Source organism: Pyrus communis, chromosome 6 (genome assembly GCF_041283825.1).
Source record: "Pyrus communis isolate YQ-2024b chromosome 6, ASM4128382v1, whole genome shotgun sequence".
NCBI classification, from domain to species: domain Eukaryota; kingdom Viridiplantae; phylum Streptophyta; class Magnoliopsida; order Rosales; family Rosaceae; genus Pyrus; species Pyrus communis.
Window position 1 is genome coordinate 9,006,501 of NC_142570.1, and position 6,000 is coordinate 9,012,500.

The following is a 6,000-nucleotide window of genomic DNA, read 5'->3' on the forward strand; positions in this document are numbered from 1 at the left end:
GTACACAGTATCGCATGATATAAAAAGTACCAAGTTGGTTTGGACATTATTTTCTCCACTTTGCATTGAATGTTGAAAGATTTAGAAACTATGGGTGGTGGATGTTCAATTAGAAATCAATTATAAAATACTACTAATCATTCTATCTTCGTGCATTTATTTTAGAATAGATATGTTTCACTCTAAAGCTTGCACCTTCAGAGGCTTTGCATTGTAACTCTCTCTCAGCCCTTGAGCTTGCCCATATAAATATGTAAAATATCATCGAGGAATCTTTTGATCCGATTATAACATTGCCATCTGATGTTATTAACTCGTAACGCTATATTATAAAACGTGTTAATACAATTCTTTTATCTGTTTTTATTAATTACATATTGTCCACCTATGTTAGAACACGTATTTTTTTACTGCGTGACCGTCCTGCTGAAATGTTTCAAAATGCTTTTGTTTTCAAAACGCTAAATCTTCTCTTTAGTACGCTTTCTTGTATTCAAGCACATCCCAGAATAATCTTCCTCTCTCGCTCTTGCTCTTTGGGATGCCTATAAAAGGCCAACTTTGCAACACCAAATACCAACTTTGCAGCACCAAATACCAACAGAATCGAGAGGATGAATACCACTGAAACTGGCTTTAGCAACCACGCTTTCACCATGCTCGGCGGCCTCCAAGGAAATGAGCAAACTAGTAAGAACAACACCCCCTGCAACTTCCAGATGCCTCTGCACTACCCAAGGTACCAGAAGAGTGACTATGAGAGCATGCCTGAGTGGAAACTGGACTGCCTTCTGAAGAAGTATGGCCTCCCAGTCATCGGAGATGTCAACCAAAAGAGGAAGTTTGCCATGGGGGCCTTCCTTTGGCCTTCCCAGTATGAATGAGAGAAACCCTTGTTCTTGCTTGCTACAATTTTCTAGTGTTAGTCGAATATTATCTTGGATTAGTTTTGAGAAGTATCCCTTAAGTACTGTCTGTATGTAACCAGCAATACATTATGATACTGTACGTGCTTTTGCTTAATGTAATTAATCAAATAAGGGTTATAAATTAACGTGTGTGTTATCTACTATAATTAATTAATTAATCAATAAGATGAAATCGTTGTTTAGTGCTCCTTTATTACTATATGTTAAGTGTCTCTCCGGTTCTACGCGGCCGGTATGATGAAAGCTGCTGCGGTGAAAATCGTAAAAACCATCTCTCTGGTTTTCGTCGAAGCAAACAGAAACCATGTCAAAAATAGTATTGTTTCGCAGTTCATGAGAAGAATCATCGCTCCTTATGCAACTATTGTTGTTCCAGAATATCCAATGCTCAAACTACGTACCCAATGCCAATACCAATTTCAATGAGATTGATGAGCAGAAAAAGGATGATGATTCCTCCTCAGTTGTAGTTGCCAGTGATCCCGCTTTTGAGAAGAATGGTTACGGTGATGTGATGCCACAATTAGTGTACTGATGTTGATGGCCGCAGGCATATGGTAAGCCAGTAGTGCCTTCACCACTAACAGGGGTGCTCATTGTGAATAACAACACTGACAGTTTCTTCGGGTTGTTCTTAGGCCGGAAGTTGGCCCAGAACATGCCCCGGAAGCAGCCATTTGTGGAAAACAGCTACGAAAATCCGGTTATAGTCAACTAATGACGACTCACAAGACATGTAAATTAACGGATGGCAATAATTCCTCTGAACTATTATTTCACCAAAAGGTAAGATCATCCAAACAATAAGGTCATCAAACACAAGCATGGTTGCTTCTCCATCCATCTTTTATGTACAGTTTAATTTTTCTGGGTTCAAATGCTTGAAATTTGATGTTACCTTAATTTCACTGGTAAAAAAGAATAGGTGTCTCTCTGGTTCTACTTTTGATTAAAAGTTTGGAACAGTTGCATTTGTGCATAATTCTACTGACATTTTTAGAAGCTCCTCAGGGTGGGATGTGAATAGTGCAAAATACCCAACTTGTTCTTCAATTTGAGGCGAAAACTTTCTGTGTCATCAGTCTGTTTTGCTTGTAGTCTCCATATCTAGAACCCTTTTGCTGCCTTGCTGGTGTACATCTGTAGCGGATCATACGTGGCAAGTTTCGTTAACTAAGTGTTCAATAGTAACTGGCTATTAGTCTAGTGATATATTTTTCTTCAATTTTCTGGAAGAGATCCAACAGTCGAAGTCCCTCTCTTTCAAATAAAATGAAATGCGGAAGTTAGTTTTGCAGCAGCCCTCGGATAAACGTTAGTAAACAGTGCACACGTCCACACCAGATGAAAATTTATTTACGATTGTGCAATTTTGCCTCAATTTCACTTTATTTACGATTGTTGATTTCAGCCCAAATTCCGCTTCATTTACAAGATTACCACTAGGCTTAACAACGGTTCAGTCTTTCGGCTGGATCTGGGCTTTGACTCGGGTATCTAGAAACGCTTTTAGCCTTACCAAAGCATTTCCAGACACACTCCTTAAGTTGATCAATCATTTGTTTTGTTCAACATGGCACGTTGCTCTTTAATATTTATGTGTATTTGTTAAAAATTGAATCAATTGATTAGGATGAGAACTTCAGTTTTGGGTTTTGTTCCACAAGGACCCTGGTTGGCCATTTATATGTGTGTGTGAATTTTGCCGTGAAATTAAGCAGAGGATTAATAAGACCAAGTAAAGTAGAGGCGTGGTTTTGCAATCTATGACTGCGGTTGTGACAAAACTTTCCATAGTGGTTAGGATGGTAAAGGTTTAAAAATGTCTAATTTTATTCACGTGTGTATTCTTTTTCATGTGCATAAACAAATGTACATGCATAGGCATGGTATGTGCATTTTTCTTCTTTGATTTACTTTTATTTTTATTGAGATTTGGTTAGTATTAAATTAAAATTGATATTTTAGACTTTACTCCTTATGTGGTTTTCGGAATGCAACATGTGAAGGGTTAATTCTATTTTTAGGTTGAAGGAAAATACGGTGTATAATTTGGGAAGTGCTTTCAATTCTACTCTCACCTCTAATATGAATATAGATTACAACCCTGGCCCTGAGTAATCCAAAAGCTAAAATCACACCCTCTTAATCTGAACTTCATTGTAAACATACTCTCTTTCCCTCTTAATTGCTTCTTAGGGCTTCTTTGTTTTGATTGTCGTCATACAATTTGTTAAATTTATTGTTAATTTCAAGGTATTACCAATTTTCTGCTGGCTCTGATTCCACATTTCAGAAAGGTATGCCTCTAATTTATGATAAATTTTGCCCGTTTGCTTCTCTTGATTTGGAAGGGTATGACTCCAATTACTTTGTTTTCCAAAGCCATCTTAGCATCTGCATCCCCAATTGTAGAACAAAAGCTAATCCAATTGCTAATCTTAGCATCTGCATCACCACTTCACCATTATCTTTCGATTTTGAGTGCCTTTATCGAATAGAGGGCAACTACACAATTTTATATCTTCGATATACAAATATCAGCATTGTTTTCTTTTGTTTACTAAATACAGGTACTGGGACGTTGTTTGGAACAGAGCTGGAGGTGACAACGTGGTGGAAAAGTAAGTCCTCTTACTTTCCTCTCTACCTACCTAGCATACTACATAATCTTTCCAACTTTAACTAAAATTATATCCACAACTCATTTGCAGGCTACAAGGACTGGATATAGAGTAATAATTTAATAATGGTTTTAGAATGGTAAATGATTGCAAAAGCAACATGGAATTCAATAGTTGATATTTTGACTATAATTACTTTTTAACACTTATGTATTCAAGCAAGCATCCTATTATATATCTGTTACTATTGAGTTTAATTTCTTTCAAATTCTTCCATAAAGTGTGAGATTTTCTATTTTGTATTATCGATCACTGTTTGCCAGTAATTTGAGATCCAGTGACCTATTCTTTTAGTTAAGAAAATATATTAGGATACCAGTATACAGATAATTGGTTTATTGGAATTTGCCCTGTGATTTTGCATTAAGCAAATTAAGTACAATTAAGTGCAATTGTGGCTTCTTCCTGCTCTGCGTTTGTTTATTGGGATGCCTATTTATGAAGAAATCGATTTTGGAAAGATGAAGAAATCGATTTTGGATACTGTTCAGAACTTCAGGTATGTGCTTTTTGTATCTCTACGCCAGTAAGCCTTAATATGTTCATTTTACACTTTTTCTTTATCTTGCACAAGTTTTGTTTATTGGAATTTGCTCTGTGGTTTTGTTTATTGGGATACCTATTTATGCATAAAGTTGTGTGACATGCCTTTTTTTTTTCTTTTTTTTTTAAGGATGGGCATCAACACAAAAAAAGGAACTGTTTCATAGTTGTAGAATACTCATCCCGAGTAGTTGAATGCTTAAGAATAAGTTGCAGCAAATTGTAAAATAACGATTTGACACTGGCGGCTTCTAAAGCGGAAAATCCTATTCAATTCCTTGGCTCACTATTGGATTTGCCATTCAATTCCTTATCTCACTGTTGTATTTTTCATGGGGGTTTGGGTGCGCGATTACAGGGAGAGAAAGAGAGGGTGGATGCAGTCACTTTCTCTTTCTAATTAAATCCATCCTTTGCCTATTCGCGTCTCAGGTTGTTGGCGTTCGTCTTCCTCCTCAAGATAAGGACTTTTCAATCAATTTCTAAAGATTTAATTTGGGTTTTATTGTTTTAGTTCGAACATTCATGGATCTATGAGCAATAGTTTCAGATCTAATGGTTTTGTTATTCAGTTTGATCAATGCCTACACTGTTGAATAAGAAGAGTATCCAAGATAACTCTAATGATCCCAAGAAGAAGAAAATAGAGCACACTTTTAAAGAAAGCTCACAAAACAAACTAATTAGCAAAGCTTTTCTTATTTAGCTCTAGGCTTTGTTTTTCCTTGGATGATCTACAATGCTTGGGGACTTGGGTATTTATAGCAAACCAAATGAAAGCTACACCACACACTTAATTAAACTAAGATTATTTATTACCCCACAAAACCCATTAATTGCACCTAATTTTTTCCACTCAACCATACCTAACATTGCCTAACTTTCCACTCAACCATACCTAATTTTGACATTGATTCTCAACACTCCCCCTCAATGTCAGCTCTCATTCTTTGCACTGTGCTGAGTCAGCTCTCATTCTTTGCACTGTGCTGAGCAGATAGCGAAAATTTTCGAGCTTGCCTGTACTCAAACTTTTTGTGAACAAGTCCGCAACTTGATCATTCGTCTTGACCTGTCTCATCTCAATCTCTTCTTGTAAAACCTTTTCTCTGATAAAGTGGTAGTGCACTTCCACATGTTTAGTTCTTGCATGAAAGACTGGATTTCCGCCAAGCGAATGGCCGATTGGTTATCACAGTACAATGATACTGGATAATCTACTGGTTGATGTAGATCACTCATCAACTGTACCAGCCATGCATTCTCTTTAGCTGTCATTGCTGCTGCTCTATACTCTGCTTCAGTGGTTGACAATGATACCGTCGGCTGTCTTTTGCTACACCAAGAGATGGTTCCAGAACCAAGCTTAAACACATACCCAGTTGTTGATCTCCTGGTGTCATGATCTCCCGCATAGTCAGCATCACAGTAACCAACTAACTTGCAGTCTTCACCTTTCTTGTACAAAAGACCATAGTCAATTGTACTCTTCACATATCTCAGTATTCGTCGAACTGCTTCCAAATGAGGCTTCTTTGGATTTTGCATGTACCGACTCATCACACCAACTGCATAAGAAATGTCAGGTCGAGTCAAGGTTAAGTAGATCAGACTACCTACCAATTGTCAATACATCGTCGCATCTTCCAAATCTTTTCCTTCATGTGCACTCATTTTGACATTTGGCTCCATCGGCGTAGAGATCAGCTTGCATTCGAGCATTCCGAACCGCTTCAATAAATCTTTGGAATACTTCTGTTGACAGAGAAATATTCCTTCTTGTGTGCGATCAACCTCTAGACCAAGGAAATGCTTGAGTTGACCAAGTTCCTTCATCTGGAAAC